This window comes from Podarcis bocagei, assembly GCF_964188305.1.
Source record: "Podarcis bocagei genome assembly, chromosome: 4".
NCBI classification, from domain to species: Eukaryota; Metazoa; Chordata; class Lepidosauria; order Squamata; family Lacertidae; genus Podarcis; species Podarcis bocagei.
Window position 1 is genome coordinate 10,330,670 of NC_138128.1, and position 14,022 is coordinate 10,344,691.

Consider the following 14,022-nt stretch of genomic DNA (forward strand, 5'->3'; position numbering starts at 1 on the left):
AGCAGGTGATAGAGGTGAGGGCTCCACACCTGAGGGGGAAAGGGCACTATCCTCTGGCTCGCAGGTCTCTGCTTGCAATGTTCTCTGTTTAATGATGATCAGGTCAGAGAAGTTGAACATAAATAGTTTTATTAAATAACTATGTACATCTTGCCTTTTCTCCCTCAGCTACCGTACTTTCTTCTCTGCTTCCCACCCTGCCCCTTGCTTCGGTCTAACTTCTTGAACTAACTCATCCCCTCCCACACTTTGAAGCCAAAATCTAGGACGCCATCTTTCCAGATGCCATCTTCCATGCCACGCCCCCCCCAGCGTTTTCTTTGGGTACGGTGTGCAAAACGTGTGTTTTGTGGCACCGCATGAGATTGCGGCCCTGAAAAAGTGCTTTTTCCATTGGGAAATTACACTGTGAAATCGCACAAGATCACAGCAACAAAAATGGCTGCCATTCTCTCACAAAAAAAGAGATGTCCTGGAAAAAACCTTGCAGGATATGCTAACTAAGTGAGATGCCCCTAAAGGTATAAACTGCTGCAGAAGACCTGAGGGTTCTTCTCGGCAACATTCAAGAAAAAACACCATAAAGCCTTAAAAGATATTTTTGTGTCATGCACTGTTAATGAAATACACCTGTTTGTGTATTAAATTTGCTTACTAATTAGATATATTAAATCTATTTTTAAAATTATATTCTACTAAGTTTCAATCTTTTTAACATATACAATCAAAACATATAAATACATTAAATCTCTTAATGGTGCGTTTAACAATATATATTAAATATATCATTTGTGTATATGAAATAATAGTAAATATATTTCAAACACTTTACAATATGGAAATTCAGTTCAGTGTGTGGCCCGCAGGTTCTTTGGTGAAGTACTCTTGCAGCCCACTTGGCATGAAAAACATTGGACTGCCCTGTAACATCTTACAGCTCAGGTGATTTTAACCATCAGCCTGCACCTGCTGCTATTACTATGTAAGGTCTCAGTTTCAGCTTGCTTCTTGCTAGAGCAGCTTCAGATGCCTGTGATTCCTACAGGACAGCCTTAACCTCACCTGGTCCTGTGCCTCAGTTGAGGCTTGCCACAGAACAGCACATCAGCCCGATTCAGAATTTCATCCTTCTGACTTTTGACTATGAAATCCTGAATTTGAAATTCAAGGTGGCTGGGGCTGGTGGGAGTTATTGTGTGGAACATCTGGAGAACGCCAGGCTGACTGCCTTAGACCAGGCTTCCTCAACCTCGGCCCTCCAGATGTTTTGAGACTACAATTCCCATCATCCCTGACCACTGGTCCTGCTAGCTAGGGATCATGGGAGTTGTAGGCCAAAAACATATGGAGGGTCGAGGTTGAGGAAGCCTGCCTTAGACCTTCTGTTACACTTGGTTTTTAGTGTGGTTATTTTGCACTAGTTTTAGGACAGTTTGTTCTGTTTGAAATGTAATGAAATAACCAGTTTTGTTGCAGTATTATTATTGATTTGTTGATATATATTGTTGTAAAGTGCTTTGGGAAATACACATCTGGAAAGCAGTCTATATAAATTACTTAATTTTTATTTATTTTTAAGAATGTGAAATTTTGTCCCAAAAGATCAGTGTCTTTGACTTTGTTGTTCTGCATTTGGCAGGGAATCTCATGAACTGTCACTTGTCAGATACTGTCAAATATTGAAATCAACTCTCTACCACAGCTCCCAGACTGTTGCTATATTTTGGGGTGGGATTTGGTCACATACCAGCAAATTCAGGTTGTGCAATTGAAGTTCCTTTGACACTCTTGTACAGCAAACTGACACACACACACACACACACACACACAGAGAGAGAGAGAGAGAGAGAGAGAGAGAGAGAGAGAGAGAGAGAGATACTTCCCTTGGCCCAACATCATCTAACCTCCCTGCAGACAAATCAGAATGAATGCTGAATAAATAGCTGTCATCATCTAAGCTCCCTGCAAACTTTGTGCAAGCGAATAAGGGTGAATGCTTAATAAGCAGGTTGTCTGGAAGTGACCTAAATTACTGGTTTATTTTCTTCCTTACCAAGGGGATGGGTAAAGATATAGCTGGGGAATGAAGCAAGGAAGGGAAAAAATACAGAAATGCAGTGAAAACCCTCTGGCTGCATGAATCTCTGCCCTGTTTATGTCAGTAGCTGCACCAAATTAAGGCTATAATCATTCATTCCTGTTATATTGCCCCAGTTTTATCACCTGGCATTTTCTTCTTAGGTAACCCTACTAAACCGGTTTTGCATTAAAACTCTGCTTCTTTGTGATAACTTCCATCACTATAAGGCTCTCTAGCAACAAAATCTAAACCTGAACGATGTTATTTACCATCCTAAAGAAAGCATTTTATTTATTTGTTTCACTTATACTTCACTTTTCCTCTAAGAAACTCATAAGGCATGAGGCAAATCTCCAAGTAAGTTGTTCTCAGAGTAAACCCATTGATTTTAGTGGTTCTACTCTGAATATGGCTAACATTGAATCTCACCCAAGGTGGTCCCTGCTCCAAGTGGATTATAGAGCCAGATCTCCTTAGCATCTTGATATGCACATGTTTAAAGAAGATGAGCACATTTTGGGGATGGGATTCACAGGTCAGCAGAGGCAAATTAGGCCACTCACTTTTAAAGAACTGGGGTTTGGATAAGGGCTAGCAAGCTAAATGGACCAGTGGCCTGGCTCCAATATTCGGGACCGGCAACCATGGCAGTGATTTTTTAAATTATAAAAGCTATTGCCTTCCTTTGTCCCTTACCCTTCTTCCCTCAGGACCCTTGTTATTCTAACAACAGCTATTTAAAATGGTTGCTTTTGTGATTGCTATTAGCACTTCAGACTTGCAGGTCTTGAGTCCTTGTATTAGTTTCTGAACCGGTTACAGGTTTGGAAGCTGAATCAGGACTCGGATCTTGGCTTGTTCCTCTTTCGTGATGGAATAACGCTGCCCACGAAAGCCCACTTTGCTGAGTTCCTGAGGTGGTCTGCATCTCTCCCTCCTGAAACTAGATTGATTCTGCAACGCCTGAAATAGCGAACTTGCATTTGTCAGCAATGGCGAGAAGCTAGGGCACTTGGAGATCAGATCTCTTTGCTAAGGAGGAATGATTTTTGAACAGGCACTTTTCCCATCTGGCAGGAGCAACCTCCCTTCTTCTTCCCGCCGCCCTCCCAGATCGCAATTCTCCCCTGCCCTGTTTTGCATCTCAAGTGCCATAATGCAGAAGAATGCATCTGAAAGTGACAAGGGAGCCTGTATGCTGGAACGCCGCCTTCCATGCAAGGAATCTATTATAAATGGCCTGCAGTGACTCTAAATGGATTACGGAGCCCACTTCCAAAGCGCCGAGCTGTCCCGCAAGCTGCTCTTGCGCTATTGCATATGATGTTACTTTTATGGATTACACTGTGTAATTGCTCATCTGATTGAATTACTTTTATCAAAGCACTCTGTGCCGAACAATGCGGCTAGGTCAGGGGAGGCTAAAAATAGATTGGGAGAGCAGAGAGTTAATTAGATTCTATGAATGCGAGAAGAAGGGAGTCAATCCTACAGCCTTTAAGGCAGGGGTAGGCAACCTAAGGCCCGGGGGCCGGATGCGGCCCAATCACCTCAGTCCGGCCCACGGGCGGTCCAGGAATCAGTGTGTTTTTACATGAGTAGAATGTGTGCTTTTATTTAAAATGCATCTCTGGGTTATTTATGGGACATAGGATTTCGTTCATTTCCCCCCCCCCCCAAAATATAGTCTGGCCCACCACATGGTCCGAGGGACAGTGGCCCACAGCTGAAAAAAGTTGCTGACCCCTGCTTTAAGGGGAAGGCCGTGGCTCAGTGGCAGAGCAGAAGACCCTAGGTTCAATCCCTGCCATTTCCAGTTAAAAAGGGACCCCTGACCATTAGGTCCAGTCGTGACTGACTCTGGGGTTGCGGCGCTCATCTCGCTTTATTGGCCGAGGGAGCCAGCGTACAGCTTCCGGGTCATGTGGCCAGCATGACTAAGCCGCTTCTGGCAAACCAGAGCAGCACACGGAAACGCCGTTTACCTTCCCACCAGAGTGGTACCTATTTATCTACTTGCACTTTGACGTGCTTTCGAACTGCTAGGTGGGCAGGAGCAGGGACCGAGCAACGGGAGCTCACCCCAGCGCGGGGATTCGAACTGCCGACCTTCTGATCGGCAAGTCCTAGGCTCTGTGGTTTAACCCACAGCGCCACCCGCGTCATTTCCAGTTAGGGTTGGGAAAAATTTCTGCCTGAAACCCTGGATAGTTGCTATATTGAACTATCACTGTAAGCTATACTGAGCTTGATGAATCAATGGTCCATCTCAGCAGAAGGCAGCTTCCTATATTCCTTTGTTAGTACAGTGGTACCCCGGGTCACATATGCTTCAGGTTACAGACGCTTCAGGTTACAGACTCCGCTAACCCAGAAATAGTACCTTGGGTTAAGAACTTTGCTTCAGGATGAGAACAGAAATCATGCAGCAGCGGCGCGGCGGCAGCAGGAGGCCCCATTAGCTAAAGTGGTGTTTCAGGTTAAGAACAGTTTCAAGTTAAGAACGGATCTCTGGAATGAATTAAGTAGTTAACCCGAGGTACTACTGAACCTCATGAAGATGCCATAGAAATAGCCACAGAGCAGATGGGAGCCTATACTCTGAATGATGTGGTGGTTACACTACGGTTGTCACCTCATGAAAGAAATGTTGGTCTGTTCATCGATTTTGCTGTAATCAAAATCCACACACATTCAAATGTCTCAACCTACAGTTTTGAAGGGAAACTGAATCTTTCTTGTAAATGGTTAAAGTTGTTGGGTATCCTCTCTGTGTGAGAGAGAATCATTTGTTTCAGAAACGGAGAAGAACAGAGAAGAAGTTCCAAGAAGCAGCAGAAGGCTGAGATTGTTTTGTCTATGCAAGGATGTTTTTTGTGGGAACCATTCTTTGGACATGGTCAGTGTGACAGGAAGTACTGATAACAATGTGATAACTTGTGAGTCTCTTGCTTGTGCCTTGCTGTGAGAGAAGCAGAGTCTTGGACTCTAAGCAATGCTTTGACCACGGCAGTGGTGAATGTCTGCATATATTTGCTATCAATATGCTTTTATGCCTGTCAAGTCAGCTTCTACGCTTGACTGAATCGTTATGGCGTCCAGGAGTGTTTATTGCATACTGTGTGTACCTTCAACCCTGAAGACACTCCCAAGGAAGGAGCTGCGTTGAGATGTAACTCTGCTGAGTATGGATACTGGCACACACACACAGCGAAAGTGATGCTGGACCCAATCCTTCTAAATCATCCATCAGAGGTTGATGGATTGATCCAGCACAAGTTTGGGGCAGCGGATGCCATCTTAGAATAGCCCGTTCTTCTTGTGTGAGAGAATGAAAGCAAGGCAGCACGTGGGGATTCCTCTTCTAAAATGGTGGCTGTCACCTGCAGTTTCTAGAAGTGCTTTTATGAGAAGTAATTTCTGGGTGGTTTCTTTCTTCTTTCTTCTTTCTTTTACAAACCAGGTTGCCCCATACAGGTACCTCAGGTTAAGTACTTAATTCGTTCCAGAGATCCGTTCTTAACCTGAAACTGTTCTTAACCTGAGGTACCACTTTAGCTAATGGGGCCTCCCGCTGCCGCCGCACGATTTCTGTTCTCATCCTGAAGCAAAGTTCTTAACCCGAGGTACTATTTCTGGGTTAGTGGAGTCTGTAACCTGAAGCGTCTGTAACCTGAAGCATCTGTAACCCAAGGTACCACTGTATATGCATTCCTTTTCTGTGCTGTTAAATTTACACACTTTACAGTCATACCTCGTTTTACGTTTGCTTCATGTTGCAGCTTTTCAGGTTACAAATGTGGCAAACCCAGAAGTGTTTACTTCTGGATTCGCCGCATGCAAAGAAGCGCTCTTTCGCGCTTCACGCATGCACAGTAGCGGCACTTTACTTATGGACTTTTCGGGGTGCAAATGGCACCCCGAAACGGATTGCATTCATAAGTAGAGGCACCACATAAACAGAACCAGGAGATGGAAATGCGCACAATCCTAATTGTCATCATTATGTAATTCTCATTATTATAATTGCATTTATAGAATTGCTTTGATTTTTCTGTTATATAGATATTCTGCTATGGAGTAGCATTTGTGTTCTAAGTTGCAAACCACCCTGTGATCTTTTGACAAAGGAGTTCTGAGCCAATTCTGAGGTGGTTGTGGCATCTATCCAGCTGTCAGCACAATAAGGATGGTGTCAGCCTTTGCACTGAGCTTCCTTTGCCACTTTGGTTCATGACCTGAGTGTTACTTAAACTTGAGAAGTGAAGCTATTACCAGGCTCTGTAAGGTAAGCCAAGGAGACAGTGTGCATTACCCCCTAATATTTAATGAAGTCTCAGTCCGTTTACATCCCACACCTGCTATATCCTTCTTTGTCAGTTTAACCATTATGGCCTCCATGTCGGCAGGTACCCCATTAGGCACATAAATTTCCACACCTCCTCTCCTGACTCGTATTGGTCCTCCCCACCCAACTCTCATGATAAGCCAGTGTATCAACCTGCCTGTTAATTACTATCAACAGACGAGGCCCTCTTGATGGTCCCTGCTCTGAGTGAGGTGTGCAGTGTGAGGGACCTATAGAAGAGTCTTTTCAGTGTTGGCCCCACAGCTGTGGAACAATCTCCCCACTGACATGGACCCTGTTTCTATAGTGTATTTGTTTTGGCACCAAGTGAATATTGCAGATATTAATATTGTGCAGCTCGAACCAATAAGATGAATTAAAACTGACTCCTCTTGGAATAAAAATGGTCCAGACCCATAAATATGATTCAAAAGCTTTACTAACACAACTTGTTCCAAAAACAGATACAAAAAGAAATAATGACACATCTACCTATTTATATAATGTCATGTGCATGTCCAGCAGTTTCATCTTCTTACAAATTTGAAGTAACTCCTAGCAGACCTAAAATTAGAGGCCTCTCTCTCCCCACAGCCTCCATTAACCTGGAACTATTATCTCTCCAGGAGAGACCTCATTACCACATCCTTTGTTCTCTGTAGCTTCCAGAGAAAAAAAGGCAACTCCCTTCAAAATGATGATTTGAAACTGAATAACCCTCTCACATGATCTAAAGTTAAACACCATGTGAGACAGCAGAGAACATCAACCGCTAATTATCAACCAGTCAGGTGCCCAGAGAGCTCATGTTAGTTTTAGTATAGCCCAATTGAATTTACCATGGCAAACCTTCAGCAACACTTATTCAAACACACACAGGGTTATTTGCCATTTCATTGTCAATTAAACAATTATACTTAACAGTGAAGACACACCTCTCTCACCAATTAGCAGTGGAAAGGTGTGATGGGTGAAGTCAGTTTTAAGTATGACGCTGCTACTTTAATAGTTATGGAGGTATTTTATGTGACTCTGTTCTAACAATTGTATTATGCATTGTATTTTGTTGCATTTACTTTACAGTGCTTTGCGGCTCCTGTTGTGAAAAGCAATATAAAATATCAGAATAAATAAATGTTGTACTTTCCACCCCCCACAAATATCTACAATTCACTGTCATAACACATCAGTTGAAGTCATTTGGATCAGTTTTCCATATGAAGATCACCACCATCCTTCTTAGACTTATTAAATTACAGTAATCATTACTGTTTTTGAATTGGCATAGGCAAATTTTATGCAAATCTCTGCCAACTTTTTTTCTGCTGACCTGTTAAGTGGGCACCCTGTATGCAATCATACCCATGTCTACTCAGAAGTAAGATAGAGTAGGTCAGGCCTTGCTACCCTGGTACTGGTCCATGCAGCTGGAATAACACTGCAATGAAATGCTCTGATGCCAATTTTTGTTAAATGTATGCTTTGAAAAAAAAGTTCACTGGTGTCAGGGAACTGACATCGGAGCGAGAGGCGAAGGGGAGGTTCCCAGATGATCCTGGCGAAGGACCCAGCAGCAGGGGGAGAAACAGCTCAGTAGAGGGGGAAGCCAATCGGCGCAACACCAGGGATAAAGGGGGGCCGACGGGGGAATTGGAGAGAGGGCTCCAGGACTCTTCACTGGACATCAGTGAGGAGAGCCCAGGTCCTCCGCTACCCACGCCTTCCCTGCGCAGAAGACTCCCGCGCAGTGAGAGGAGGAGGAGACTGGGTGTCAAACAACTTTTATGTTGGAAGAGGTTCAAGAAACGCCCACTGACGGATTCTGCCAGTGACTGAGGCAGCCACGATGAGAAGGGGCTGTGCAGTCAGAAAGGTTTAACAAGGCAAACTAACTGAGAAAGGCACCAGTTTACGCACGAGTAACTCATACCTATTACAACTGGTAAGATATATACTTTCTTCTATTTCTTAGGCATATAATCAACTCCCTCTCTATTTAGAGCATCCAGTTATAAAATGCTCTTATTTTAGTATTTTAGATCTCTTTTCCAGATGTTCTGTTTTATTGACGCAACTTTCAGCCATAGTTCCAGTTACAGATAGGTAGCCGTGTTGGTCTGCCATAGTCAAAATAAAAAAAATCCCTTCCAGTAGCACCTTAAAGACCAACTAAGTTAGTTCTTGGTATGAGCTTTCGTGTGCATGCACACGAAAGCTCATACCAAGAACTAAGTTAGTTGGTCTTTAAGGTGCTACTGGAAGGGATTTTTTTTATTTCAGCCATAGAACAGGGTCTTGGATCCAGAGGAGCTTGTGTGCATGTCAGGGACTGATCAGAGGAGACCACATCCCCAGCCTGACCCTTCTGGAGAAGAAGAAGACGACAGTTCAGAATTACAACAGGGGTTTGAGGGAGGTCACAGCTCAGAGGCAGAAGAGGGAAAAGCTGGGAAATAATGGGAGAAGAGGAATCACTAGGAGTGCAACAGCCGACAGACACAGTGTCTTTAGAAAGCATTCCAGACCCCCCTCCTCCCAGAACCCGGAGAGCCTTGAAAGTAGTAGAGCATAGAGCTCAGAAGCCGAGGGCCCTCAGCGTCACCTGTAGGGGAGATGATGACAAATGAAGACGTGGGAGAAAACGGGGCTGGAGAGTCACCCGGGACAACGCCGTTCTCCCAAGAGGCTGAGTTCCAAGCCTCTCTCTGTAAATATTGAATGAAAAGCAGATGGAAAGAACTTTTCCTTGTATTGTATGTTCCCGGCACCCAGCCGTGGGAGTTGCTTACTGTCGCCTGACAATGCATGTGCGAAGTGCTGTTGGCCAGTTTTACCACATGAGGTCCTGTTCCAGAGGGCCTTGAATCTTTGGGGGAAGACTTTCCATGGGGCTGCCGCTAGAAGTTAAAATCTGAAAAGCTTCCATATACCAGCAGAAGTAACCTTGTGTTTTTCTGGAACTAAATCAGCATTTCCAGCTGTGAGATTTTAAAAAACAGCAGCTACGAAGCAGCGAGGCATTCAGCGACATATATGCTACCTTTGGGAAGAGCTGACCTACATCAGAGGAGGACCTTGCATCTGAGCCGTAAAGCTGCTAAGCCGCATTCTGTTCTAAGACGCACATTTAATAGTCTTGGCAGTGACCTTGCCGCAGGACGATGGCTAGTTCCGATATTTTCTCACTGCCATCCTCAAAAAGCACAGTTGCCTTTGCTTAGTTTGCTTTTGCAAAATTGCAAATCCACCCCACTAGGCTACCAGCAAATAGGGCACTTTCCCCCTGCATATGGTGTCATTGTGGCAAATTGTTCAGTGCCAAGTCGGTTTGCTTATTTATTTTTAAATTTATATCCCACCCTTTCTCAAAAGACCACAGGGTGGTTTGCAACACAGAACACAAATGCCACTATATAGCATCATATCTATATAACATGGAAACCATGCACTGGAGAAGGTGAAATTCCCAAATAAAGTAACAAGCTTTCTGCTATGGAAAGGCTATGTAAGTAAAGTGGTTTGTATATATATCCCTTTCAAGGTTGAAACAGTGATACGTTTGTGTCATCTCCTTCGTACAGCGCTTTTTCCGGCGTATGAGCTGACTCCTCAATAACTTTGTTCTGGGCACAATCCAATCATTGGTCAGATCATTACAGTGGCTTCAACCTCCAAATCCAGTCCTCTACTGAATGGGCACAGTGTTCCCGTCGAAAACTAGATTGCTTGCCTTTCAAGGAAACCAAAGTGTAAATGGGATTTGCCCTCTTTTGAGACCCCTAGGCGAAATTCACTGGCCAAATTAAAAACTGAAGATCAGGCCAGCATGGCCCTCATTTGGGCCCCCAAGGCTGTTCCACCCCCCCAACCCCCCACCCACCCACCTGTATCATACTTGACATCATATTGGCTACAAAGGACCAACTGGGAACTTAAAGTGAGCCCCAAGTTGTTCCGATCAGCGAACCCCACTGGGACTGGCTGCACTAAGGAGTTCCCCATGGGAAACTCCCTGTTGCAGCTGAAAGAGTTGCCTGTTAATGCTGATCTGCTGATTGGTGCTGTCACCAAGCCTTCCTTTGTCCATTTACAGGTATGGTTGGAATTCAAACTGCACCTGCAAATGGACTTCAGGACAGCTCACTGTGACTCTCAGTAGGCAAAAACATCTGGAGGGCCGTGGTTGAGGAAGCCTGGGCTAGACATCCCGTCCAACTCTAAAACTCTTAAGATGAAAAGCAGTGCACATGCAGGGAAGTGTAGCAGCGCTTTCAGACTCCGAAGGGTTCTTGCGGTTTTAAGGATTGTGTGTGTGTTTGTTGCACATTTCATGCACAGTGGTACCTCGGGTTACAAACGCTTCAGGTTACAGATGCTTCAGGTTACAGACTGCGCTAACCTCAGGTTACCAGATGTCCCCATTTCCCGAGGACAGTCCCTGGATTTACAAATCAGTCCCCATACAAAATCCATTGAAGTTGAAAAGTGTCCCCGGATTCATTGAAAAAATCTGGTAACCTTACACTAACTCAGAAATAATACTTCGGGTTAAGAACTTTGCTTCAGGATGAGAACAGAAATCGCACGGCAGCGGGAGGCCCCATTAGCTAAAGTGGTACCTCAGGTTAAGAACAGTTTCAGGCTAAGAACGGACCTCCAGAACGAATTAAGTTCTTAACCTGAGGTTATAATTATATAATTATAACCTGTTTCCCATTTCTGACCTGCTAACGGCAACCGTTGCATGCTTGGAGATCTCCTTTTGGATTTCTCTTCAGAGCTTTTAAAATGAAGATTGAAATTGCAGTGCCACCTTGTGGAAAGCAGTGCAAGGCAAGTGGTCCTTGCTGCAGCGAAATTGCTTTGCTTCCTTGGTCCTTGTGTTAACTCCTAAACTTTGCCCCCCTCCCCAATCCCTGGCCATTAGCTATGCTGGCCAGGGTTGATGGGATCTGGTGTCCAGCAACTACCAGCTAGGGAACTACAGGTTTCCATTTCTGCTCTTGTAAAGCTGCTTCAGTTTTTGGAGACATGATAACACAAAGGTAATTCTTTTGCTCGGAGTGGAGAATATAGACATTTGCTTTCCAAGTTACACTACTGGAAAAACCCCATTTTCTGTTACTTGCCCTAGATCAGTGGTTCTCAAACTGTTTCCTCTGGGCCACACTTTCAGAATAACAATTTACTCACACCACACCATTTCTTGTTTTGTTTTATTGGTAAGAAATACATTGGAAAACAAAAAGAAACAACTTTTGCCAGTGCTTGAATTGTAACACAGAACATAGAATATGATCATGGGACATCAAGGCAGTATAAAACAATGTCGCTATATAAGAACACGAATCATTCCCGAAATATAATTATAAACGAGTCTCTTACGTATGTACCTTAAGTATGCATGCAGACTCAGTGAGAGGTGTGAGCTTGCTTTTGCTGGGTAATCTCATTTATATGGGGTCTAATTTGAGACAGACAAACTCTCATCTCCTCATCAACAAAAAGAAACCTTTCTCTTTCCTGAGAAATTCATTTTTGTCAGAGTTGACAATCATTGATCACAACAATACAGTGGTACCTCAGGTTACAGATGCTTCAGGTTGCAGACTCCGCTAACCTAAGGATGAGAACAGAAATCGCACGGCGGCGGCAGTGGGAGACCCCATTAGCTAAAGTGGTACCTCAGGTTAAGAACAGTTTCAGGTTAAGAACGGACCTCCAGAACGAATTAAGTTCTTAAACCGAGGTACCACTGTATGTCATAGAGAACTGCAGAAGAATAGCAAATGCTCTTGAATATCTATCCATATTCAGCAAGTAAATAAATAAAATACTTTGATACTATACCAGGGGCCAGCAACATTTTTCAGCCGTGGGCGGTCCACCGTCCCTCAGACCTTTTGGTGGGCCGGACTATATTTTTTGGGGGTGAAATGAACAAATTCCTATGCCCCACAAATAACCGAGAGATGCACTTTAAATAAAAGCACATATTCTACTCATGCAAAAACACCAGGCAGGCCCCACAAATAACCCAGAGATGCATTTTAAATAAAAGGACACATTCTACTCATGTAAAAACACGCTGATTCCCGGACCGTCCGTGGGCTGGAATGAGAAGGCGACTGAGCTGGATCCGGCCCCCAGGCCTTAGGTTGCTTACCCTTGTACTATACTATACCATACAATACAATATTAAAAGTTGCTTTGATTGTCCTTGAATTTTCCTGCCACACCAATGTAGCATGCCTGCTCAATTTTTTTTTGATGTTAGGGATGGGGGGTGAAATTTGATTCAGTTTGCGCCTAAAAGCAAACCTATCTAATTCACGTTTTCTGAAACAATACTAGAACTGAAACACAGCCATCCTGGGCAGTTCTCTGAATTTTGCAGTGCAGTTCTCCAGGCAAGTAACGTGTGCAAAAATGCACACAGGAAGGAGGGTAAAGTGTGAGGGGGGGGGGGCGGCAGCATACAAACATGGATTATATTAAGGTAAATTGGATTTCAAAAACATTTGTGTTAGGCAATTTGCATACAAATGTGTTTATATTACGAGAAATTTGCACTCAAATGCTGATGAGTTTCCAATAATAACAACCTGAAAACTGGTGTGGGAATGATGTGAAGCTAAGATTGGAAAAAAGAGAAACTGAGAAAAACTGAAACGAACAGGTTTCCCTATCCCTAGTTGATAGTAAATTTTGTGTAAAAAGGAAAAGGAATTAATCTATTTGGGTCAGAATATTGGGGAAATATCGCTTAACGGAAAGTAGATCAGTTGGGTGTCGTTCCAGAGTGAGTATTTTGAATAATTTCTTTTGTGTAACTGACAGAAAATCAGAAGTCCTTTTTATTTTTCTTCTCTTTTCTTCTACTTTTCTGATTTGCCTTTGGTGCTTTCTCTTTCTCTCTTTCTGTATATCAGGCTTCTGTTAAAAGCACAGGAGCAGAGGCAGCTAAAGAAGAAAGAAAGGTGGCAATGGCAGGCTAATCAGAGTGCAGCCATGTGCTATCAAGTGCATAGCCTGGTGCCATGGAAGAGTCAGCACCCGTGCTTTATTGAGGAACATCTACATCTCTTATGCCTTTGCTTTTCCATCACCTATAATTCTCTAAAGAGAACTGCAGGCTGGCGCATGGCCTGTGGTTTGAGCCAAGGTGAACAGAGAGAAATCAAGCATTTCATAGATTAGGTGGTACAGTTTCAAAGCTGTTTAGGGAGCTGCTGTGGATTTTACAAGGAGGTTGCCCCTGTTCCTCTGGAACTTTCTGATTTTTTGACAACTTCCCTATAGCAACAAAGGGCTCACCCACACTTCCACTTGTCCCACGCTTTCTAGTTTTTCTTTTGTCCTACCACTTAACCCTGGAAAACCCGCTGTTTACCTCTGAATCATAAACATCAGTTGGGTTTTCTGCCGATTGACGTTTGTTCTGATTCAGTGGCAAATGGCGTGTTTCCCTGGAGAACGCAGCAGAGCAGAAAAAAAACCTCTCCGACCCATGCCTAGAAAACACAGGACACTTGGAAGAAAACATGGGACAAAAAGAATTGTGGATGAGTCTAAGGCAGGGGTCGGCAAGTTT

General features: G+C 43.8%; 2 long non-coding RNA genes across 2 annotated transcripts in view; both read left to right on the forward strand.

Moving 5' to 3' along the window:
• LOC308585227 overlaps positions 1-7,786 on the forward strand; it is a 40,236-nt gene extending 32,450 nt beyond the window's left edge. The window contains exons 2-3 of the long non-coding RNA XR_014007172.1: positions 6,146-6,368; positions 7,512-7,786. This is a non-coding gene — a long non-coding RNA (uncharacterized lncRNA). The remainder of the gene's footprint in view (positions 1-6,145; positions 6,369-7,511) is intronic.
• A 622-nt stretch (positions 7,787-8,408) lies between these two features.
• LOC308584664 lies at positions 8,409-10,207 on the forward strand. Its single transcript, XR_014006970.1, has 3 exons — positions 8,409-8,520; positions 8,720-9,242; positions 9,283-10,207. It is a non-coding gene; the product is annotated as an uncharacterized lncRNA (long non-coding RNA).
• Positions 10,208-14,022: the final 3,815 nt, after the last annotated feature.